A 26,932-nucleotide genomic window follows, 5' to 3' on the forward strand; every position below is an offset into this window, starting at 1 on the left:
TCTGAGGTTATGCTCCAGTGTAAGGGCGCTCAGTTGTATAGCCCTTTGTGTCCACTTCTTGATAGGGGTTAGACTAAGGGGGGATAGCGAATTTAGTGTCCTGATCACCAGTACCCAGAACATCCACAGTGCAAAGAGGTTTGTAAGTACAATTAAAGTCCCCAGCCACAAGGGCTACTGAATTGGGGTTAATGTTGGACAACTCTCTCTCTAAAATTGCAATGGTTGATGAGAGTTGTACCCCGGGGGACCCTCTGGCATAGACGTTAAATATTTCCAAATTGAAACCTTTTTTAGGGCTTTTCACCGACAAATGTAAAATGTCGTTTGAGGGGGTGGTGTGGATGGCTGTAGACCAGTTTAGAGAGATATTTAACCAGATATGAAGCCCCCCACTGGTCGGCCTTTCCCTGATCCTAAAGCTGGGATAAAATAGGTGGTAAACCCGGGCTTGTAAAGGGGTACCAAACTCCAAGTTTCTTGAAACAAGCAGATATCTTGGCCATCTATGAATGTGTTCCACTCTGGGAGCCACAGTTTTTTGTGCAGTCCGGCGATATTCCAAGAGAGGAAACGTAATGACCCTTGGGAATTGGCCACAGTTCCACTACCTCCCGTGCTTATATGTCTATTATAGTCAATCAGTAAGCTCCCCCGCTCCGCTTGCTCTTCCCCCCTGAAGTTTGGGCTGAAGGCTATATCGTCTTTTCTCCCCCTCTTTATTTTGTCACCGGGGGCTGAAAATAGACTGTTATCCAGTCAGTCTACTATGCTTAGACCGGACTCTATTCCTTCCCCATCTTGTGACCATAGTGGAAAATTACGAAATTGAATTGCCGAAGTTCCTGGCGGGGAAGTACGTAGTTCGAGTGACACCAGATTTTCGGCTATTTCAGCGTTAAATACCTTGATCTCAATACAGTCTGTCCTCGAGCCAACTTTTTTAATCCTTGTTACTTTTGCCACGTCCTCCCTTATAACCGACCTGCAGCCCCTCACGTGTCTTGTCCAATGAATTACTTTGTTGTGTAGCGATTCTTGGCTTTCGTAGCAGTGGGGGCTCGTAAGCTTAGGGACCTTAGTCATATAAATTGTAGAAATGGGGCCCCTTGAAGATATGTTGCCCCTATTGGGCCCCAAATTAAACCGAACGGACTGCTCTTCCCTAATCATAGCAGTACTAACTAGTTTAGCTCCACAAAGGGACCGGTCAGGTACACTGCTTCTGCTACCCATTCCAAGACCCAAGTCAAGATGTGAGTTAGATTTCCTGTGGGGGATAGGAGTGGCGGTGGAAAACCAGGCTTGGGACACTTGACCTTGTGCTAGTCCACGCCCAGCCTCCTCTAAACTCTTGCCCCTCAATTCCCGGCTTAAGCTGGTACTAGTCGGTTTGGGGGGGGGGAGGACTGGGCCGGAAGGCCTATTCCCAAGCAAATCCACCTTCTCCCTTAACGAGGCCAATTCCCTTTCAAGAAGTTCCACTCTCTGTCGGAGGGCATCATTCTGAGGGCCACATAAACTGCATGGGAATAGACTGGCAGGGGGCTTGGCCGTCCATGCTTTGCTAGGGGTGGAAATTAAACTATACTCTACACAGGGATCTTAAACAGCATACCTATTTGAAGAGGGTAATTGGACAGACATATAATCACAAGTAGCTTTTGTAGAGACACTTAGAGCTACCTTTTTTTGTGGGGATGAGGGCCCTGGAATGCTCTCCACAAGGCTATGTGTCTCGTAAGAGGTAGAATTTTTGGGTGGTTTCTTATTAAACATTGCTGGGACAACTCTGTCATATGGATAGGGAGATACTGGCACTTCCACAGGCCGGTTCCCATCAGCGACTAAACAAGTGTCAATAGGGGTACCCAAAATGTCCTCGCAATCATTCACAATGCCCTCAATCCTTGTTAGGACACAGTTGTTGACGGCGTGGGAAGCTTTTTTAGATTTTCTCCCTCTTTTACATAGGAGTGGGCCCCCACCCTCAGTTAGCTTCCTCTTTCCCATTATAGTTAGTCCACTGTTCCACAGGGTATCTACAAGTCACAAAAAACAGCAAAAGTGGTCTAGCTGTATGCCTGGACCAGGGTAAGATGACAGTACTTACAGGCGAGTGCTCGTAAATCAGGTGACGGAGAAATAGCCCAGCCCGGCCTCCTTCGGCCTCTGACGGGCAAGGACAGGCCCGCCCTTGGCCCGGGCATTGCCCGGGCACGGCCCGCACGCGGCCTGCGCGCGTCCCACGCCGCGGTAACTGTTGGCACGTTTTGAGCGCTGGAATGCTGCTGGCACCTCCCTCCTGGGAGTGGAGTATTCTTGGGGATGGAGTCCCCGCAACGAAGTTCAGGCAGGGCAAAGGCAAGGCACGTCCCGCGCCGCGGTAACCGTTGGCGCGTTTTGAGCGCTGGAATGCTGCTGGCAAATCCCTCCTGGGAGCGGAGTATTCTGGGGGATGGAGTCCCCGCAACGAATTTCAGGCAGGGCAAAGGCAAGGCGTGCCGCGCCGCGGTAACCGTTGGCGCGTTTTGAGCGCTGGAATGCTGCTGGCACCTCCCTCCTGGGAGCGGAGTATTCTGGGGGATGGAGTCCCCGCAACGAAGTTCAGGCAGGGCAAAGGCAATTTGCGTCCTGCGCCGCGGTAACCGTTGGCGCGTTTTGAGCGCTGGAATGCTGCTGCACCTCCCTCCTGGGTGCGGAGTACTCTGGGGGATGGAGTCCCCGCAACGAAGTTCAGGCAGGGCAAAGGCAAGGCGCGTCCCCTTACGGGCCTATATGTAAGCCGACAATTATTCTCCAAGTGCCATGAATCAGACTAAGTAACCCAAATCACTATGCCACTAAATGCATGCAAAAGAAATGCAACCAGAAAATAGTACTGTTTGGACCTAACCATAGCTGCTCCTGGTGAAACAGAGGGAACTCTGTGCCAAAGCACAAGTGCTCTGTGCATCAGTGTCAGGTCTCTGGGTTTAACCAGTAGTGCTTTAAGTAGAAACCTGATAGTAAAGAATTACAGTGTAGTGAAAGTGAGCATACAAACTTTCTGCAACTGCAAGACTAAAGATTGAGACAGAGAGGTGGAAAAAGCAAAGATAAATTCTAGAAAAGATAGGTAGGTGGTCATAAGGTGGAAGGGGTTAGTGAAGTCTCCACTCTTGAAAGTTAAAAAGAAAAGAAAAGAAACAATGATGGCAGCAAAGAAAGGGTGTGAGGAGTGAAAGGAACAGGGGATATTGGATAGGGGATTTTCCCTCTTGGAGAATAGAAGAAAGAAAAAATATGACAATAGAAAAGATGATGAGGGATTGGGAACAAAGACATAAAAGCTATATTTGATCCTTTATGAAAAGCAATTTCTTCCTTTTAATTATTTTATTTATAAAGAACAAGAATTGAAATAACACAAGAGGACCAATATAGTGTCAAACTAAATATATATATATATATAGTTCGTATCCTTTTCTGTATTAAAGTACTAAAATGATATACTAGTATATGAAAGCATATCATATTAATTACAGAAAGAAATCATTTTAAAAACCTCTGCCTCACCACCTACAAAGCATTACCTTTTCTTAAATTTAAAGTAGGAGGAAACCTACAACTACACATAGGACACAGGAAAAGAGTGGAAGGGAAGGAGAAAATAAAGATTGAGAGACAAAATAAATAACAAAGTACATTTAGAATATATAACAATACACCAGGAACATAGTAAAAACTTTTAATAATCATATGTAAAAGTCTTCAAAATCATTCTGGGTGGATTCATATTTGCTTGCAATGTTCCTGCTGAGAATCATAGATTTCTTTACGGTTGCTGATTTAAATAAGTCTTGGATTCAGTCCTCCACTAAATATTAATTGGGAAGTATCCAAAGGCTCAACAACCCTCTTTTGGCCTCAAGGAGAATACAGGAAAGAACTGCACTAAAGGCATCCTAATTTAAAGAAACTGGTGAAGGTAATTACTGGAAGACATACTTGTAACTGACACAATCCACATGCGGTAATTCCCCACACCTATCTTTGCAGGCAATCCTTGAATTACCAGACAACATAATGCCAAACACTGAATGGACTCCTTAATGCGGGTTCTGGGAGATGTCTATCTACACAACACATTGTTAGTGATTTTCACCAAGATGCCGGTCACTTCCTCTGATGCACAGGCAGTGGGAAGCTTGGGAGCCGGTCCACCCCAGTGGCACTGTTTTTGGGGGCGGCGGAGGTGAGCAAGTTATGTCTGTCAACTACTACCATCCCCCCGATAACAAGTCATCTGTCGGCCGGCAGACCCCCCCCCCCCCCCCAGAAATAAGTCGTCCGTCAGCCGCCCCTCCCCCACCACCCCCGCCTTACCAGCAGAGTGGAGCAAACTTAGGGTCCGGCTCAGGTGGCAGTAGGTCTAGCTATGCCACTGTACGCAGGTGCCAGAATTCGGGCCATGAAACCCGTAGTAATGTTCATTCACTGAAATAGTAATCCAAGGCACTTCTTCAGGGTGGAATATCTAGTTTATTCACAATTTCGGCGTCAACGTGTACACAAAACATTGTACACTTTTGAAGACATCAGAGAGGAATATTTGATTGTTCCAGGACATTTTGTGACGTACACTACTCTGACAAATGCACTGAGGCTATTTAGGGCCAAGAGCAGGGTGAGCGACAGCACTCCGAGGCATTGCAACGGAATCTCTGCCATGGCCAAAGAAGCAAGGCAGTCAGTCACTATTCTAAAATGATGACGTGGACAGATGTGCTCCTTTATCTTGGTTTTTGATAATTATCTCAGATGGTTTGCGGGTACCCCAATTTTATCCATAAATATATTCAACAATGTAAGAGAAGAATTTAGTGGTAAATTTGGGAGGCCTGGGCTGAAGAAAGTGCCATTGATCCACCAAAGAAACAATGTCTTGTACTTTCGAACATTTGCGATTCCTATTCTTTACACTTGAGGTGGAAGATTTCTCAACACGTTATTGTTTCTAAAAATCATAATCCAATTAATTTACATCACTTGGGCCTAAATAAAATGGTATTTGATGGGTCTTCTGAAGATTGCATGACACTTTTAAAAAAAGTTCCTTTTGACATCAAATCATACATAGATAGCGTTTTTCCTGAGAATTGGCCTACTCTTAAAATAACATTAAAACATACAATCACATATAGTTATCAACCAAGATGACTCCAGGCAGAGTCTCAGAGGGGGCAAAAGGAATGTCTTACTTGTATTCTCCTTTTTCCAAGTTTTTTTTATTCGTTTTTTCAAAACTTGAAAGTCTTGTACATGAATTTATGATGTTACAACACAGACAATTACAACCCACGCCTTTACAACGTGCTTTTTACATCCCAACTACCATTACAACGCACGATTTACAACGCATTTTTTTAAATTAACATTACAATGCATACCATTACAATGCATTCCATTGCAACGCATAATACTTTTGGGGAAACAGTGGGGTAAGTGTTGGATAGTGTAGGGGTAAAAATTACTATTCCCACTCCAGTGAGTGCAACAGTAGGGTAAGTGTTGGATAGTGTAGGGATAAAAATACTATCCCCATGTACCCCAAAACCCATACCCACCCTAAAACTAGAAAGTCCCCATTACTTACTTTATAATGCATTGTAATGGCATGTGTTGTAGTGACATGAGTTGTAAAAACATGCGATGTAAAGGCAGCTGCATTGTAACAGCTGCGTTGTAAAGATAGTGCGTTGTAATTACTGCATTGTAATGGTTGTTTACCCTTGTACACATACATATAAACTTTGCAGCAGTGTGGTTTCATATTCAGAGACATATGAACCCAGGGTACAATTGCATCTGTGTTGTGATGCGTATAATGCTAATGTCTTCGATAGCATTTTAGGAAATAATTGGTGCTTATAAAGTTCAACATTTTACAACCCTTGCAACATTCAAGACTGTGTGGCAGTGTCACAGCCTTTCTCCTAAATTCTTCCTGGGTGTACCTGACTCCAGCGATGCCCTCACTTTTTCAGTTCCAATATAGCCAAATCGGTAAGGGGGGTATGACAATAGAGTGACTGTGCACAGAGAGGGAGATACAGTTGAAATAGGGCACATAGAATGTGTATGAGTACCCTCAATACCATTGGGTTTATATTCTTGGTTAAGATACCTAGCTCGTCCCTCTTTCCCAAAGTCCCTTCATGTGTTGTCTATACCTAGGCTTTCCTGTTTTCAGTTTCTATTTTTGGTAAATTCTGGTGGGGTTTTTCAGTGTTTTCAAGTGATTTCAATACCTTAAAAAACTGTTGTTATCAGTGGTTACACATTTGTGCGCTACTAAAAACAACAGAAAAAGTGTTTTTCTTGTGTTTATGGAACGGTTTGCTTTTATTATTGCTTGCTTTCTGCACTGATAGAACATGATATATAGACAGTGTACATATAGTGTATATGAGGTCCAAATGGATTTTTGCAAATTAAACTTATTGTAGTACACCATACAATACTTCTTCATTGAGTCTCTGGTCATGGATGTGCGCTCGATCTTTCCTTCCCACATAAACTTCTGTGAAAAGGCCCTCTCAACATTGGAACTTGAGAAGGGCAACACCAAAACAGCCAGTACACAATTTGTTAACTCTGGCCACTGAGATAGCTTTCCATGCCAATACTGGTGCACTTGAAGATCGCGATTCTCAGGGCAGGTTCTGCAACATTGAGCTGGGCGCTTATGCCCTAAGAGTTATTGAAGCAGTCAAAAATAAAGCAGCACTTTTGAAACTACGGAGGAAATTCCCCTTTACTGAAGGGATCTAGAACTAGTACAGAGTACCACAGTGAGTTTTCATTGACTTCAAATGCCATTGGTGGTGAAGGGACATTTCTATGCATCATTGCAAGCCATTTCTCATACATTGTAAAATAAACGTTCCTGAATTGATCCCTAACATTGCTTTGCTTACCAAGTGGCAAGCACTCTAACATGGAACATGTTGCAGTGCCAAAGTCATTAAAGGTGTCGCCCAGCCTACTCTCAAGGAGATGTTTCACATATACACCAATCATGCTGAACACTTGGCAGACAAGGGTTTTTTCAGAGTCCAGTTTTTTTATTATGTCTGCTACAGCAGTTATGTTTTCCTGTAAAAATCTAATAATGCAGTAGAGTGCAGTTTTTTTCACATCACTATCAATATGCGACCAAAGATCCTCACATTTCTTGCCTTTGGCATCATCACTCAACAAAAAGTCTGTAAACGGTTGCCACATGGATAATATAGCATTCATAGTCCCTTGGACTGAGAACCATCAGCTAAGGGACACAGTTGGGATGACTCTTTCTTTGACACACAAAGCACAAAATGATAAATATTTGCGTTTTAGTTCCAGTGCATAAGAAAACAGTGCACCAGAATGGACTAAAAAGTCAATAGCATCCTTCATTAACTCTGAAGATTGTAAAGAAGCTTTCAGCATACCATCTAACAAGTGACAAGGATCTCCTACAAGGAATCACTTCAGCTCGGGAATCAATTTTGACAGGTCATCACACATTTTGTTTCATATACGTAGCTGAATCACTGCAAATACAAACAATATCACTCCAATCTTTGTTGAACTTGGAAAGAACCTTTTTTGCAGAGCATTCCAAGTGAAACTGCATTCCATTTCTTCCAAAAGTCTGGTGTCATGTTTTCACCACTATCCCAGATGCTTGGTGATAGCGCTCTTTATACATATACTTGTCACTATATCTTACATTGAATCTTTAAAGCCTGAGGTGTTGGCAATTCACCTACTATCAATACTGACCTACTAGAAACTGTGGGCTGATGTATTAAGGGTTTGTACCCATTCTCTGTGGGTAAATGTGATGACACATATTAGGAAAGATTTTAATGAAACCAGCCATTTTACCTATCAGTGAAAAATCAAACACAGCTAAAATATCAAATATGATTTTGATATTTCCTGATTCTCTTCAGTTTATAAAATAATTAAACAAGACCTAAAACATGCTTCTAAACCCTGCATCTTTAGACCAAAGATCACAAAACTGAAAAAAGCAAAAGGAAGAAGAAACAATATTTTAGTGGAATCCCTAAATAACAAAACTCAAGCAGAACAATGTTAGCCCAGTTGTTCTTACTGCTAGCTTGTGTAGCAAAGTTACATTGAATTGCCCCTTCAGGAAGAAAAAAAATGACTTTTCATTCTCTTTTTTCTTTTCTTTGAATGGCATTTAGTTTGTGGTTGTGCAGGTGTTTTTTCAGTGTTTATATGTTTTCACTAGTGAGGGCTAGTTCTCTTTCAGTGGGGTTTTATCAGTTATTATAGGTTTAAACCTAAAACCCCACAGCCTATCTATACCTCAGAGGGGCCTGACCTCAGACTTGGCCTCAACTGCTGCAATGTGTTTTTCCCATGCTCCCACCGGTGGACCCTACACACCTTTAGCGAATAGCACTGACACACTTATGTCTCCGCAACTGCCCATTTCTCGAGATCACATGTCCAGGCATGGTCTGAGGAGCAGCTGCTGATTTCCATACCATTGCTATCCGTCTTTTTAACAAGACATAGGCAAAACAGAGAAGGTTTGCTATATATATACATTTTTTGTTTGTGGCATGTAGTGGGTTCCATTATGAGCGGTATATCCATTCGTTCAGCCAGTACTGCAGTCACTGTTTGCCCAAAATTTGCTATTTTGGGGCGCTTTCATACCATGTGCTAAAAGTCAGCCTTGGGACACACATATCTGGGGCATGTCTTTGATGCACTGGGAAGATACAGCCAATACGACATGGTGCGAGATATGTTTGATGCAAATAATTAAACAGTGTGAACTTAAGCTGTGGGTTCCTCCACACCCTTCAACGTGTTCCAGAGAGGACATCCATTGCTTTTCTGACTGATATTAACTGACTATTTACCCATAAGTGCCGGGTAGTGTGTCACAGTCTGTGTCAACAAGGCCCCGTACACTATATAGACACAGACAAAGCCCTTCCTAAAATCTACCTGCTATTCTCTTACTGTCTGAGTCCTATAAGCCCATTTTTGATAATGCCCAGTAGATCTTTATAAACAAGTTTAGTATGCCACCCACCAAGGTAATCAACGTCTAGAATAATGGCACATTAACGACCAAATCCAATCTTCAGATTGGTGTAGATATGCTACCCTTTCAGGAATTTAAGATATGACCTATATGAAGTTGTTGAAGCTTAAATCCCATGCAACACATCATTTCCACATTGTGTTTGATACTCTACCCTTCTCCTTTGTTTTAAAGCTTAGTTAATTGTTTTTTTTGCATGCGATTTCAAGAAACTTCAAAATGAATGGTACCTTTAATGGTACTATCTCTCTTCTATTGCTGATTCAAAATGGTCAACTGGGTTTTGGAAGTTGAAAACTCTTTCCAGGCAATTGCCGACAGGGGCCATGCTATGAAGAGGATGCATCGTCTTCATCTATGTAGGGTGCACATTTAAATATGTGCTTCACAGACACGGTGAATGCAACCTATTACAATTAAATTGCTTCCCCCGGGGCAACTTCAAACCTGTGTCTTCCCTAGGAGCAGCATGTTAGTGAAAGGTGGATCAGCTGTTTGTGATGCAATGAGGGCTGCCTTTCAAAGGGTGACAGAGGTCCACCTGCAGGCAGATGCAGTCACACTCTACACACTGGGAGACCTGAGGGGTCCATGGGACCCATTTTCCCTCCTTTCAAGGGGTATCCTCAGGGAACGCACTGGCTGTGCACAGTCAGTGTGCCCTCTGGCAGCTTCTTTGCCTCATTGTCCACATCTGCAAGAGAGTGCTGGCACAGAAGCAAAGTGTTCACTCATTTGCAATGGGGCCACTGCCCCAGCCACACAAGCGGAACTCTTCCTTGAGATCAGACCAACGCACATGCAGTGCCAAGGCAATCTGTACTGCTGAAGGGGCTGCACAGACATCTTCAGCCCCTTCTTTAATCTCTAAGTGCCCTGGAAGGGCAGAAATTGGAGCACCTGCCCATTGTACCCAATGGTACACTCCGTAATACGGGCAAGGACCTACATGCACCCTCTTACAGAACTGAGCTAGGCCTTTATTATGCCTGCAATAGCTGAAATTCTTTTCAGTAAATTATTGCATAGTCATGCATTTATCTTATTGTAAATTGGAAATGTATCGATATAAATACAATTTACAATTTATCTTGTCAAGTAATGTTTTGGATCAAGTAATGAGCAGTTTATATCTGGTACACCGTAAGCATGATTACAAAACTTTATTTTTATATTTTCTACTTAATCTGCTCTCATACTTCTCCTCCAACCGTACTGGACCATTTACAATTAGACAATCAATTCATTTCATTTACCAAAGAGACAATGATCCTCTGGTGAATCTTTCTCCACCAATAGGAAGGGTTGAAATTTGGATGACTAAAACTTTCCATTAGCTGTCCAATGAGGCAATTAATTGACAGCCAACTCAAAGGTTAGATATCAATCAATCAATGAAAACTTTATTCGGATCATTACAATCCATAAAAGTACAGGAGAAAGACAAAACATTTATAAAATCATACAATTAAACAAAAATGCTGTTTTGCACATGAGGAGTAAACCATATTACTTTAGGACATTGTTAACCGGGCACGAACCACAGTTTTTAGAAAAGAGCTCACGCGAAAGACAAGTTCATCGTCATCCAGGGACAAAATCATTGAAAATGCAAGTTCCAGGCTGAGGGGTTTTAGTTTTTTAAAATACGGAGATAAAAACCATTTAATATACTTCATGTAAAATTTACAAAAAAATAAGAAATGTAAAATTGTTTGCCTACTCTGAGAGTCACAAGGGCATGGCTCAACACATTGGTCATTAAAATTCCATAAAGGAAAGCTAAGTGCATATTTAATAGTGCCTGCCCTAAGGCGAAATATAAGGCCACGCTCCCAATGGCTCAACGGGAGAGTTAAATAACTGGGTGTCGGATAAATTGTAAGATTACGGGCTAGGTATCCACGGACACTAGGTTTCAAAGACTCCCTTGCTACCCTTTCAGCGTCAAATAACATATAGAGTGCTTTTTTAAGTTCACATTTAGTGGGGAGCACAGTGGTAGTTGGTTTTAGGAAGGTATTTTCAAGGTTCACGCTGCGGAATACGCTAGACACCCCTGATAACCAGGGGATGGCCTGGCCCCTATCGCAGCGTAGACAATCCTCGATGATATCCCTAGTCAAAATGGCGGCAGGGTTTTTCCAAATCGCCAGCCAAAATGGCTGGACGTGCACGAATAAAATCCCCTATAAAGTGCAACCCCAATTCCCTATGACATATAAAATGTGGGGAAGTGATGGGAACACAGAGAAGTTTCCTACAAAATCTATGTTCCTCGGTAGTTAAATCGGAACAACTAGCAGTTCCCCAAACCTCAGCACCATAAGTAGCAACCGGGACACATTGAGTTTTGTATATTTTTAGGATAGCAGGCAATGCCCCGGTTAATTTTGGACGGGGGAGGCTCAAAATGGAGTTAATGGACTTTGAGAACTTACTCCTGGCGTGGGCTATATGCCCACTCTAGGAGTTGTTCGCAGCAAAGACCACACCCAAATACGGGAAACTGCTAGTAGAGCCCAATCTTTCAGCCCCCACAACTATACTGCCAATATGACGCCTCTTCGGGCCACAAGACATTACAAAAGACTTTTTAAAATTAGTCTTCAAGTCTAGGGAATCCATATGTGCAACAAAGCCATTCACTAAGATACGTAAAGCGTTTGGGGTGCGCCCCATAAGGACCGCATCATCTGCGTAAAGCAGAGCGGGGAGATGATTACCTTTTATGGTCGGGACATTGGTAGTTAGAGAAACCAGGTGTTTGTGAAGGCCGTTGATATATATTATAAAAAAGAGGGGAGCAAGGACGCAGCCCTGTCTAACCCCTCTATTAACTCTAACTAGCTCAGAGACCTCGCCCCCAATACCAATCCTGACACAGGCCTTCAGATCTCTGTGCAAATAGGCCAGGAAATGTACCAAGGATTCGTCCAGACCGTAATCCAATAAGGCCTTCCATAGTAATGACCTATTGACAAGGTCAAAAGCGGTGGATAGGTCCATAAAGGCCAGATAAATTGGGCAATTACGTGCTACGGTGTATTTGCCCAAAATAAGGTTCAGATTAAGGCACTGCTCCGCGGTTCCGACTTTATTGCGGAAACCCAACTGGCAGCTCTCTAAAATTCAGTTATCCTCGGCCCATAATAAAATTTTATTGTACAATACTCTCCCTAAAATCTTTAAAGTGTTATCAATAAGGGAGATAGGCCTGTAACATGCCGGTTGGGAACGGTCGCCCTTCTTAAAGATAGGAACTATTATACTAGATGACCAGGTTGATGGTGGTGGAGAAGTAAAAATTAAGTTCTTAAAAACATTCAGCAAAAGTGGGGCCCATAAGTCAGGGTGAGCCTTAATAATATCAATTGGGAGGCCATCTGGGCCAGGGGCTTTATTCCCCGCGCTCTGTGCGATGGCCTCTTCCACCTCAGATAATAATATATCGACCCCTAGATATCAAATTTAGATGAACCACTCTCAAGACCATACCATAAATATAAAGAATAGGAACTGAAATCCCAGCTTTCTAAGGAAGTTAAGACATGTAAGGATTATACAAACTAATAACTGCAGTCACTGCACAAAGCAAGAGAAGCAAAACCTGATGCTCAGTCAGGGCTTGCTGATTCTTCCTACAATGCATTTCACCCATTAATCACAATCCATTGACGAATAAACAAGACTCAATAATAGGCTCAGACAAATTTGAATTAATTGATTATTGTAGTAGAGGGCCAAAGTCATCATAATCAGCAATTGCTTAAGAAGTTCAGTTAGAATTATAACAGTTGTAATAATAGTGGCAAGCATTTAAGCAGGCATTCAAATCAGTAATATGCAACACAAAAATATAATGGACAGAATGTTGAACATTGTCCAACATTCACTCCCAGTCACAGATTTAGGTTTAATTTATCATTATTTTACTCACATGCAAATCAGTCTTGCCCCTTCTCCCCCTGGGACCTGTCCAGCCCGAACTGCCATGCCAGGTCCTCCCAGACCCAGAAAACAAGCTTATTAGGACCGGTTTCGGGGTATCAACCCTCATCAGAGAAGCTAGCTTGAAACCGATGGCATAGCGAGCAAGGGATCCACGCCTGGGCATACCCTTCCCACCTAGGGCGAAAATGCAACATATAAAATAATGGACGGAATGTTGAACATTGTCACACATTCACCCCTAGTCACAGATCTGGGTTTAATCCATTGTTATTTTGCTCACCCCACCATTCCAGTTTGGACCAAGCCATATGCAAATCAGCCTTGACCCTGATCCCCCTGGGAACAGTCCAGCCTGAACTGCCAGGCCAGGTATTCCCTGGACTGGAAAACAAGCATTATAGGACTGGTTTGGGGGTATAACCCCTCATCAGCCAGACTAGCTTGAAAGTGGTGGTGTAGCAAGCAAGGGACCCATGTCTAGGCATACCCTTCCCACTTAGGGCAAAAATGCAACACAAAAAGATAATGGACAGGATATTGAACATTGTCAAACATTTACCCCCGTCACAGACCTGGGTTTAATACATTGTTATTTTGCTCACCACGTCATTCCAACTTGAACCCAGCAATATGCAAATCAACCTTGACCCTGCTACCTCTGGTAACACTCCAGCCCAAACTGCCAGGCCAGGTCCTCTCTGGACCGGAAAACAAGCATCCTAGGACTGGGTTTGGGGTATCATCCCACATCAGCTTGAAACCGGTGGGGAAGCGAGCAAGTGACCTACGTCAGGGCATAACCTTCCCAATTAGGGTGAAAATGCAACACAAAAGATAATGAATGGAATGTTGAACAATGGCAAACATTGTCACACATTCACCCCACTCACAGATCTGGGTTTAATCCATTGTTATTTTGCTCACCACGCCATTCCTGTTTGGACCCAGCCACATGCAAATCAGCCTTTACCCTGCTCCTCCTGGGAACAGTCCAGCCCAAACTGCCAGGCCAGGTCCTCCCTGGCCCGGAAACAAGCATCCTAGGACCGGTTTCAAGGTATCACCCCTCATCAGCCTGGCTAGCTTGAAACCAGTGGCACAATCAGTAATAGCCACAGAATTACAGAGTCCAACCACCTAATAGGCAGAAGAATAGTTTGTAGACTAACAGCTCAAATTCTAAGGGGATAAAAAGGTTCAATTAGAGTCCATTAAGGGTGAATCCATTCGCATAATCAGAATAAGAAATAAGAAATGTTTAGCAAAGAGGCTCAGTCTATATGCTACTGATGGTAGCATGGGCCAGGCAGTCCAAAGTTAATAAAGAGTTCAGAAATTGAATAGCATCCAAGTCCGTAATGCAATGTGGTGCACTTCAAAAAGCATCTCAAAGAATGTGAGATTGCAAGTGCACATCTTACCTGTGCTGTGTGCATCTGTGTTGAGCCCTGTGTCAATCTGTGTACGTCTTGTAAAGTCCTAGTGGCGTAGCACCATACCACCATTGACAGTCCATCACATGGCTATGGTCACATCATGCCACCTATGATAACTGAAACAATGAGCTGGTTTCCCATACCTGTAATGAGAAGCAAAACTTTGCTTCTCCACACAGGCCTAACATTACTAGAAAAGAAATTCAAAGTTGCACCTTCTGGTCATAGCTAGAATTCACAGGAACATTTGGCTGTGAACATTTGAAAAAGTAATGAAATATATCAAGAGACAGTAGTGTTCAGCACAAACAAGTTACATTACAGTTTGCAACTAGCTATCCATTGTATTAAATCTGGGGAAAGGTCAACACCGGAGAAAAAGCATCTAGAAAAGAAGGTCTTAAGTTAGCATTGCACAGTTAAATGAAATTACCCATTTAACTCTACCCCAATTGGGGAACAACCTTTACAACGCAACTTTTACAACGCACTACACTTACAACGCATTTTTTACAACGCAACATCCACTACAACGCATTCCATTACATCGCAGGACACTACAACGCATTTTTAAAAACTACCTTTACAACGCATTCCATTACATCGCATACTACCTTTACAACGCATACCATTACAACGCATAATATTATATTAAAACCCCTACACTATCCAACACTTACCCTACTGTTGCACCCCCTGGAGTTAGAATAGTAATTTTTACCCATATACTATCCAACACTTACCCTACTGTTGCACCCCCTGGAGTTAGAATAGTAATTTTTACCCCTATACTATCCAACACTTACCCTACTGTTGCACCCCCTGGAGTTAGAATAGTAATTTTTACCCCTATACTATCCAACACTTGCCCTACTGTTGCACCCCCTGGAGTTAGAATAGTAATTTTTACCCCTATACTATCCAACACTTACCCTACTGTTGCACCCCCTGGAGTAAGAATAGTAATTTTTGCCCCTATACTATCCAACACTTACCATACTGTTGCACCCCCTGGAGTTAGAATAGTAATTTTTACCCCTATACTATCCAACACTTGCCCTACTGTTGCACCCCCTGGAGTTAGAATAGTAATTTTTACCCCTATACTATCCAACACTTACCCTACTGTTGCACCCCCTGGAGTAAGAATAGTAATTTTTACCCCTATACTATCCAATACTTACCCTACTGTTGCACCCCCTGGAGTAAGAATAGTAATTTTTACCCCTATACAATCCAACACTTACCCTACTATTGCACCCCCTGGAGTAAGAATAGTAATTTTTACCCCTATACTATCCAACACTTACCCTACTGTTGCACCCCCTGGAGTTAGAATAGTAATTTTTACCCCTATACTATCCAACACTTACCCTACTGTTGCACCCCCTGGAGTTAGAATAGTAATTTTTACCCCTACACTATCCAACACTTACCCTACTGTTGCACCCCCTGGAGTAAGAATAGTAATTTTTACCCCTATACTATCCAACAATTACCCTACTGTTGCACCCCCTGGAGTAAGAATAGTAATTTTTACCCCTATACTATCCAATACTTACCTTAAATGCAATGTAATATTATGCGTTGTAATGGTATGCGTTGTAAAGGTAGTATGCGATGTAATGGAATGCGTTGTAAAGGTAGTTTTTAAAAATGCGTTGTAGTGTCCTGCGATGTAATGGAATGTGTTGTAGTGGATGTTGCGTTGTAAAAAATGCGTTGTAAGTGCATGCATTGTAAAAGTGTGCGTTGTAACGACGTACATCCCCCTCAATTATAATGAAATTTAATAACTTCACATAAAAATGTATAAACTTCACAAAATTGTTTCATGGAAATAACTAACATTAGAATTATCGTACTACCACCAATTTTCGCATTAGTCATATGAGTGCGTGTTTTTCAAAAAACATATTTCTAATATTGTTTGAAAGTTTTCATAAACTATAATATCTCTAATATCATTCTGTAAAATATTGAGTTTATACATCGTTGTTTACACATTTTTGCACTTCATCAAAACACTAGCCCACTTTATTTAGTATAAACTCCATTAATATGCATAAGTATCATTAGTGCGTCTTCTTTTATATGTATTAAGATTACCCTAAGTATGTTTTCTTCATCTCACATTTTAAAGCATACTTTTATGGTGCTTCTACTACATTTGTCTTGTGTTTCATATATCACTACATCTGTTGTGTGCAACGTCACTTTCAACTTTTCATGTTCTCTATTTATAAATGTGTCATGTATTATGATTTTCAAAATCTCACTGGATCACTATGCATATGCTAAAGGCATGTTTGCCAGACAGTGCAATAGCTTTCATTCAATATTGACCCAAGCTGGTACACCCTGCGAGTCTGGTGAGGCACAGGCGAGTTGTGGCAAGTAATGGAGCAGATAGTACGAGGCCATATGAGTAGGTCAGAGTCCCCCTGTGGTAGAATGCACAAATAGATTTTATATTTTCGGAGTCCCCCTGTGGTAGAATGCGCCAATAGAGTTTGTATTTTTTAAGTTTATACCCAATATGTATGTTTTAATTTCTTTGAGATATTGGCATTTTGTACATATAGGTATTTTGACTATTTGTAAGCTGACCCAAAGGGACATATTCAGATGTAACCACTTTGCACAGTTGGTTTCAGTTTGGGACATCAGAGGCAATAAGTTATCCTCCACCATTTCTTTGAGTCTTCCATTTATATGAAAAACAAAAAATGTTCTTTAGGTATCCACCACATATTGGTGCCCCATATTCTGTGTTTGTTGGTGATGCAGGACAGCAGAAGTACATCATAATTGGCCCAGTTAATCTTATATCCAGAGAATTTGGAAAAGAATGAATGAGTGACTTGACAGCAGAGAATGAGGATTCATGTTTAGTTATGGTTAATAGGACATCATCTGTACCTAAAAAGCATTGACCTGGCCTGCCTGTGTACTTATACCCTGGATGTCCTCTAAGCAATTGATCATAGTGAACAGAGGCAACCAGTAGGTTTATCTCCACATTATGTACCAGAGAGATGGTTGCCCTGTTGGAAATGGGATGCACCGTCCCCTTTGTTTCTGCCTGTTTAAACAATTCATGTCAGAGAGGTATGATAAGTGACTTAATTCCTTCATAAAAATCACACAGGAAACAATTGTCACTGAATGATTATCAGATGCCTTCTGCTACTTCCCCAACAGTCATTTCCCACTGCAGAAGTGCACTGCCCTTGTCTCCGAGGGCGGGCAAATGGAAAGTATGGATGAAGTCTTCCTCCCTTGCAAGGGTATCAGGACTCTCTGAACTATATAGGTTCTCATAAAAAGAGGTGAAGAGCTATGGCTATGCAACATCCAGGGGGTGGGTAAGAAAAAGTTTATTGTTACTGTAGATAGTGGCTAAGACATCTGGAATTTGCTTTGCTGAAGTCGGGCCTCCAAGAGCATGTCTGCCTTCTCCCTGTGTTCATGGTGCCTTTATTCCAGTTTTACATGTGCTCATTCTGCCTGTTGTGCAAAGAGGGAGTTAATATTAAATGTGGACATTTCTAGTCTTCTATGGGTGTGGGAATAGAGTGGTGCAAAGTGCATTGGTGTAGAGTAGAGTGGTACAGAGTGGAATGGTGCAGGGTAGATTGAAGTGGTGGAGAGTGGAGTAGCATAGAGTGGAATGGCACAAAGTGGAATAGGATGGCGGACAGTGCAGTGGCGTAGAGTAGCTTTTTTCAGAGTAGCGTGCAGTGGCCTAGAGTGCAGTGGCATAGAGTAGAGTGCCATAGAGTGCAGTCATGCAGAGTAGATTAGAGTGACTTAGAGTGGAGCGATGCAGAGTTGAATGGTGTAGAGTGTAGTGGTGTACAGTGCATTGGCATGGAGTGTAGTAGAGTGGCATTGAGTGGTGCAGACTAGAGCGCAGTGGCATAGAGTGCAGTAATACAAAGTAGAGTGGCATAGAGTTCAGTGGTGGAGAGTGCAGTGTTACATAGTTCAGTTGCGCAGATTATAGTGCCATAGAGTGGAGCGGTGCAGAGTAGAGTGTAGTAGTGTAGAGTGATAGTGGGGTGGTAGTGGTGTTGAGAGTAGTGATTCCGAGTAGAGTGTAGTGGCATATAGTGGATTGGTACAGAGTGGCGTATAGTAGAGTGGTGCAGAGTAGAGTGCAGTGGTGTAGAGTTCAGTGGCAGAGAGTGCAGTGTTGCAGAGTAGACTATCGTAGAGTGCAGTGGTGTAGAGTAGAGTGGTGCAGAACAGAGTGGCACAGAGAGCAATAGTGAAGAGTGCATTGGCATAGAATGCAGTGGCGTAGAGTGTTGCAGAGTAGAGTATAGTGGCGTAGAGTGCAGTGGTGAAGAGTAGATTGGCGCAGAGTGCAGTGATGTAGAGTGCATTGGTTTTGAATAAAGTGGTGTAGAGTGCAGTGGTTAGTGTAGCATGCAGGGGTTAGAATAGAGTGGTGCACAGTTGAGTGGTGTAGAGTGGAGTGGTTCAGCATAGATTGCAGTTCTGTAGAGCCAATGCACTGCACTCTGTACTACTTTACTCTATGAAAGTGCACTCTATTCCTATCCACTCTAAGCCACTCTTATCTACTCTGCACCATCTCACTCTATGCCACTGTACTCTACACCACTGCACTCTATGCTAGTGCAATCTATCCAAGATAAGGATACTTATTCTACGCGTAGCGCTTGTCATTGGGCGCTTTCATTCCTTCAATATTGCCGTGCTATACTCGTACATTTGAGCATTTTAAAACCTCCTGTCTTATTACATTTGTGTTGTATTGTGTTAGTTTCCCCGGATTTTAGCTCACCCCCGCATACCTGCTCTATAAAATCTTCAGAATCACCGCGGCTTCAGCGGATCTCCCTTAGCGCGGTCTACCGGCTATCTCACGCCATCTTGGGGGTAGGAAGGGACGCATTGCGGTGCCATTTTGTTTAGTGCTCCAGTTGTCCTGACACTCTAGACCTCTATATTTACCCACTATGCACGCGTGCAGCGTTTGCGCGCAGCGGGCTCGCCGTATTCGTGCCGGAGTCACGCCAGAGTCCAGCCCGTCCACGCTAAGGACGGGCTAGGAACTGGGAAAGGTAAGAAGTTACTAGGAGAGAGTGGTGATAGAGTTGGTAGTTTCAAATACTCCTACCCTGAGTTAATTGCCCTCAGACCCCCACGGTTATCGTGTCATTTCTCTTGTCCCCCGGAGGCTCTTCCTGATGCCCCCTTTTGCTGCTGTTTTCTTAGAAATGGTATGCCGCTGACAGAGTGCGCCCCTAATATATGCCCCCCTACAGACTCTGTCCCCCCTTCTATCCCTGCAAGCGAAACCGGCTTTCTTATTAATGCTAGATCGCTGGTGAAGAATAACATCGCATTTAGGGAGTTTGTGGCTGTAAGAAAGCCTTCCTGGGTTTTCATTACTGAAATGTGGGCCTCTGACTCCTCTGGGCCTGACCTGGTGGAAGCTATTCCGGAGGGTTATGCGTTAGTCAGGTCAGAGCGAGTGGGACGTAGGGGAGGAGGTCTGGGGATCCTTTATAAGAACTCCCACACCTGTCGTATTTCCATTCTATCTGCCCCTTTAGATACCCTTCAGGCCTTACATTTTTTGATAATTTCCCCTTCTTCTGCTCCTTTTACGGGCATATTGATCTATAGACCGCCGGGACCTAGAGGGGATTTTAGCCATTCTCTGTTTAATCTCCTAGAGCCCTATTTTGGCTGCGCCCAATTTACTGTTCTGGGAGATTTAAATTTCCATCTCAAAAACCTAGATTCCAGGGAAACCCTTTCCCTCTTGCGGTCACTGTCCGCTTGTGGCTTTCAGCAATTGGTTACCAGTGCTACCCACTGGGCAGGTCACATTCTGGATGGGGTGTTTTCCAATGATTCAGGCTGACGACAGACGTGCCCATACCGTTGGTTTGGTCTGATCATCTAGCGGTCCCTTTGAAGCTTCAGGCCTCCTCGGCATATATTAAACTGAGGGGCCCTAGCAAGAGAGAACCCAAGCGCAACTATGGGAATATTTCTAATGACACTCTTGCTCCGTTAATCTCCAATTTATCCACTGTCACAGCAAAGGATGTCAGCACAGAGGAGCTCGAACTGACTGCTTCTATCACTCTGGCGGTGGATCTGTTGGCCCCTGTCTCTTTACGTTACACTGCTAGGAAGAGACCCTCGGCCCCCTGGTTCTCAGAGTCTCTGAGAGCGTTAAGACAAGGCTGTAGGAGGCAGGAAAGGCTGTGGAGGGTGAGCTGGGACTATCAGGAGAGGGAAAAACATAAGCTCCTCCTTAAGGGATATAAAGTGGAGGTTATTAAAGAAAAGCAGGAGTATTTTCTAATTTGACTACCTATCTTACCTCCCCCAGAGAACTCTTTAAAATCGCAGACTCTCTGTGCACCCTGCAAGTGCCCGATCCTATCTCCAGCTCCCAGGATCTTTGTGATAAGATCGCCCAATTTTTCCATTCCAAAATAGTCGACATCTACTCTGCCCTTGAATTGCAAAGGGCTGCGCTGTCTCCCCTCCCTTTGGTCTCACCTGGAGTGGGTGATGGAACGGTGGCCCCCTCTGCGTATCTGTCTAATTTTCCATTGCTCTCCTTTCAACAGCTAGACCTGCTTTTAAGCAAGACCAGGTCAGGGTCCCCTTTGGACCGTTGTCCTCTTAAAGTTTTTAAGGAATGTCGGGAAACTCTTATGCCCCCGCTTCTGAGTATATATGAACCGGGCAATACAGGAGGGCTCTTTTCCCTCTTCGTGGAAAAGTGCGGTGGTTAAGCCTCTCCTAAAGAAGCCATCTCTAGACCCTGAAACCCTTAAATAAATTTGCCCGATCTCACTGCTTCCTGCTCCTGCAAAGATGCTCGAAATCCATTTTAATGAGCATCTGACGGCATTTTTGGACAATTCGGGCTGTCTTGATCACTCCCAGCATGGCTTCCGGAGACATCACAGTACGGAGTCGGCTCTTACGGTAGTACTCAATAACATCCATAAGGAGGTTGACCAGGGCCATACCGCTCTTCTGGTCTTGTTGGACTTGACAGCCGCCTTCGATACCCTATCTCCCTTGGTCCTAATATCTCGTCTTAGGGAGATGGGGGTGGAGGGTTTGGTCTTGAGCCTTCTAGCCTCCTTCCTTGACCAAAGGGAACAGAGGGTCAAATTGGGTGAATACCTATCTCCATCCCTACCTGTTCAATGTGGGGTCCCTCAGGGGTCGGCCCTAAGTCCTACCCTTTTTAACGTCTATGTGGCCCCACTTGCCAAGCTAATAAGATCTTATGGGATGGAGGTGGTATCATATGCCGATGACACCCAGATTATGGTGTCCCTTTCCCACTCGCGCAGTACCTCCGCTCTCAGCTTTAGGAACTGCATGGAGGCAGTTTCTCAGTGGATGATTTATAATTCACTAAAGCTGAACGGGGAAAAAACCAAGGTCCTTATTTTTGGTGGAAATAGGGACATTTGGTCCTCCGAGTGGTGGCCCCCTTCTTTGTGAGTGTGCCCTGTGCCCACAGACTTGGCCCGTAATCTGGGAGTTTTGATCGATCCCGCCCTCTCCATGTCGCAGCAGGTTAATAGGACCGTTGCTACCTGTTGGGGTATCATTAGGATCCTTAGGAAAATCAGACATTATTTGGCTCCGCATGCCCGCAAACAGATTGTTGTTGCATTGGTCGCCTCACGGCTTGATTACTGCAATGCTCTCTATGCCGGCATAAATAAGGGCCTTGTGGCACGTTTGCAAACAGCTCAGAATGCGGCAGCCAAATTTGTGCTTAATGCTCCTAGGATTTCTTCGGCTTCCGCTGCCAGGAAGAGTCTGCATTGGCTCCCGATCCAAGATAGGATCGATTTTAAGATCCTGTGCATGACCTACGGGGCTTTATCTGGCATGGGGGCCAAGGGGGTGAAGGACTTGCTTGTACCTTATGTCCCGGGCAGAAACCTTCGCTCTTTGAGAAAGAATCTGTTCTCAGTTCCCCGTTTTCGAAGAGTCAAATGGGGAGGGAGGGCCTTTTCGTCTTTAGCCCCAAAACTGTGGAATACTTGCCCCTCTGAAATTAAATCTCAATATCCTGTCCCTACGTTTAGGAAGGCATTAAAAACGTGGCTCTTTGCCAAGGCCTACCGGTAGTTTTGGTTCCTGGTCTGTTTGATGATTTTGTTGTTGTTAGGCGCCTTGATGCCTTTGGGCTTAGTTGCACATTATAAGTTTTCCTTCATTCATTCATTCATTCATCCTGCACCACTCCACTGTACCGTGCACCACTTCACTCTACATCACTTAACTCTACTCTAAAACAATCTACTCAATGACACTGCACTCAGCGCCACTATACTCTGTGCCACTGCACTCTGCGCCACTCTACTCTAGTGGAGTAGTATACAGTCAATGGTAGAGAGCCTTAGTTGGCTCTTTTCACTGATGATATCCTCTATTTTATTACTGACCCAGACACTACTATTCCGGCATTGATGATGGAGTTAGACTCCTTCTCTTAGGCACAGGGCTTCAAGACTAACTTCTCCAAATGGCGGGCATGAGAGTGGCGGACCCACTACATAGCTAAGAGGGCACCATCCAGACAAAGTGGTTTCTAATGCGAGGCATCAGCTGTTACCCACCTGAGGAATCATCTCCCACCTTATTCTAGAGACATCTACACTAGCAAATCACCTTCTCTTTACTTCACTCTTTAAGGACCTCTAACACTGGGGTAAGCTAGACATCTCTTGAATAGGCAGGCTTAATAGCTAGAAGGCAAATGGTATGCCTCATCTTTTATACGTCCTATAGATCCTCCCTCTAGTCATTCCCCAAGTGACAAACTTACAAACTCACGCTAAAATGCTCAACTTTTTGTGGGGTGGTGAGCCTCGGAGAGTAACAAAAGTGTTCCTGTGCAAACCAGTAATGGAGGGTGGCTTGGGTTTCGCAGATGTTTCAACTTAGATTTTAGCTGTACAATTCCATCCTTTCCTTATTTGGAATCAGGACCCAATGGCAAACCCTAGGTCCAGGTGGAGTGAGCTTTCTCCCCCTCACCTCTATCGGGGCTATTATGGCTCCCAATCTCTGCAAGGACTGATGCTCCCCAACTACTGCAGTGGAAAGCTACACTGCCAGCTTACAGGAGAGAGATGTGACAGGGCAGCACATTTCCATGCTATCCATTCCAGTTAACCCCCCTAACACACAACCCGGACTTTCTCCAAGGTGTGGCCAATCCAGGCTCCTTTAATTAGCTACAGGATCGATTTCCTGCACTACATGATTTTTATGATTTTTATGATGATGACGACCTACGTTCACGGGGTGACTTGGCCACTAAGTTTACATTGACCACGCAAGACACCTTTAGGTTGAGCCAGGCTCTTCACTGGGCAGGAAGACCCCCGACACGACTGGCTCTCCAGAAAGAGGCTACACCTATTGAGTCCCTCTATCTTAATAATGTTTGTCATAGAGGCATATTGTGTGGCTATACCAATACATCTTACAATTGATTGCTCCACAAGAACACCAATATGTCCTACAATGGGAAAAGGAACTTGATACCAAGATTTCTGATGATACATGGAGTGCCACATGGTATAGAGCTGCTAAAACCTCGATTTTCATTCGTTAGAAGGAATATGCTTATAAGATACTAACTCGTTCTTACCTCACACCCGTCAGACTTGCACAGATGTTTGGAGGCTCTGATCTATATTGGAAGAGGTGTGGTGAACGAGGTACATTTCTGCAGAATTGGTGGTCCTACCACTGATCCACTTTTTGGGTGGAGATCCAAAACATAATACAGGCCATCACAAATGTCTTACTATGCTTGATCCACTCATGAGCCTTTTAGGGGACTCTGGTCCAGATAGATTAATTCCTTTAACAACCCCAAAAAGCTGCCTGTTTACCCATTTACTGTTGGCAGAGCAATTGTGTGTGGCCCAGATGTGGAAACAGCCCCTGCCCCCCTCTCTGACTATGTGGTGGGGAAAGAAATGGTCACTTTATGCCATAGAAAAATTAAATTCCATTACAAGAGATCGAGTGGCCAAGTTTGATGTCATATGGCGCCCCTTCACTACTTACATACGACACATGCAACAGGCAAGAGGGCTCTACATGACCATGTCTAAAACACTAAGGGTGTCTGATATACACATTATGTTCCCTTTTGACATCGAAGAGGGCTCGTCGGGAACAGACCTTCCAAATGGCTGGCAATGTCTTATTTGGGTTTTCTGAAGGGAGCAATATTTTTCTATATACACCCTGTGTGAGAATGTAATTCATAAGTTGAAACTGCCTTAGGTGGGAGGCTCAGGCCATGCTTTCCATTTCATGTAATTCACACAGCTTTTTGCACTACTGCAAGGCCTATATCTCCCATAGGTTAACATTGGGATTACCTTATTACACTTTATAAATGTAATTTCCAATTGGGAAAAGATAAACTTGTCAAGTTTGGTGTCTCTGGACTCACAATTTAAAATCACAACTTACAGTGAACTTGGATTTTAAACTGTAAGTCTGAAAATCCCACTTTTGGAAAGTTGTTGTCTTCTTACATTAACCATTCTGTGTCTTCTGCCTGTCTATGAATAGACATCTGGGGTGAATGACAGCTGGGCTTTGTGCATTCCCTCCAGACAGCCACAGCCAAAGGGAGCTTAGGTGTGACTGACGGAACATCCACATCCTGATGGGTCGTTCTTGGCAGGATGGGAAGGAGGAGCTGACAATTACACCTGCATAGGCTGTGCCTGTCCTCGCACAAAGGGCTGCATACCCCCTATAGTGAGTCTGGACTCTGGAGCCAGGGCAGGAAGGGCAAGGACCCTGAGCACTTGAAAGGCCTCTCTTTGAAGTCTACCCCACTTCAAAGCACAATTGAGTATCAGTACTGGACCTCAGACACCACCACCTCAGCGCACTTCTGGACCTGAGGATACTCTTCCAAGAAGAAGGACTGATGTGCTGCTGCAAGGACTGTCATTCTGCTGGACTCTGCTAGACTTTGCTGGACTCCTGGCTTGCTGTGCCTGCCCTGCTGCCCTCCTTGCCTGGGAGTCAGAAGGACCAGATCTGCATCTCTACACCCCAGAATCAAAGTGACTCCAAGGGCTTGCTGGCTTGCTTCCTGTTCTGAAGTCTCAGGGACATCAAAGACATCCAGCAACCCTGCTACAGCACCTGGACTCTCCCATCCATGGATCTTGCCCTGTCAAGTGGTGCAAATCCATTCCTGGGCCCTTGGATGTTGGTTTTCTGTGCTGTTTTCATCAAAATTCATGCATCGCCGTCATTGTACTGGTCGGAACTGACGCGTCTCACCTCGACATGTCACCGCTGCCACAGAGGACGAAGACATCGCATCTCCGGGTGCGCGGCTTGACAATGTTGGATCACCTAAATATGAAGAAGTCAACGATTAGGCATCTCGATTTGTCCAGTTCAGAACCAACTCATCGCTTACATCCAGAGGGATTGACGCACACACATGGCCTCCTCTGCTCCATGCATTGGGCCCCGTTGAAGGATCAACAAGGTACTCTTTCAGTGAGACCAGGTTGGGGTCTGTATCCAAGCCATGCTCCATCGCGGTCGGTTTGAACCTTTGGATTTGATCAGGTCAAGCGCGGCCAGATAGCCCCGGTTGGCGTGCTATGCTTTTAAGCTTTAAATATTCAGAACTCCTGTTCTACTTATTGGACTTTTGTCATTTTGGTCTTGTTTTTTTCATTAAATTACGCTGTACATTTTTCTACCCTGTTATGGATTATTTTTGGGTGGTGTTTTCTCTGTTTCACTGTTTAAGTGTTGAACAAATACTTTACACATTGCCTCTTAAGTTAAGCCTGAATGCTCTGTGTCAAGCTACCAGAGGGTGAGCACAGGTTAATTTAGGTGTGTATCTGGCTTACCCTGACTAGGATTGTGGTCCCCACTTGGACAAGGTGTATACCTCTGCCAACTAGAGACCCAATTTCTGAAAGTGCCCAAAGGATAATGTGTGGAAATGTCAACACCTAATGTATTTATTTGTTTTGATTGTTCTAAAATATTTCTTTCCACCACACTTCTGAATTACCAAAAATGTGCTTCATTTGTGCTTTTCTAATTCTGATATATTCTGAAATAACTGGAAAGTTCAATTACAAACATTTTTTTTGCATGCTAGGTAAAAAATAACATTGTACAGCCTTACCCCAGCACACCCCCTGGAGCCAGCATGATTATCACAGCACTTCACTTTGAAGTCAGAGAAAGAAAGGTAAACACCAAGCTCTCTTGGAAGACACAGTCTGACATTTGACCCCTGTTTGAATGCACAGCAAATGTGACAAGATTTAAAGGACTGTTTACAGAAATCGAGCCCTGATAAAAGAAC

This window comes from Triturus cristatus, chromosome 12, assembly GCF_964204655.1.
Source record: "Triturus cristatus chromosome 12, aTriCri1.1, whole genome shotgun sequence".
Lineage (NCBI taxonomy): Eukaryota > Metazoa > Chordata > Amphibia > Caudata > Salamandridae > Triturus > Triturus cristatus.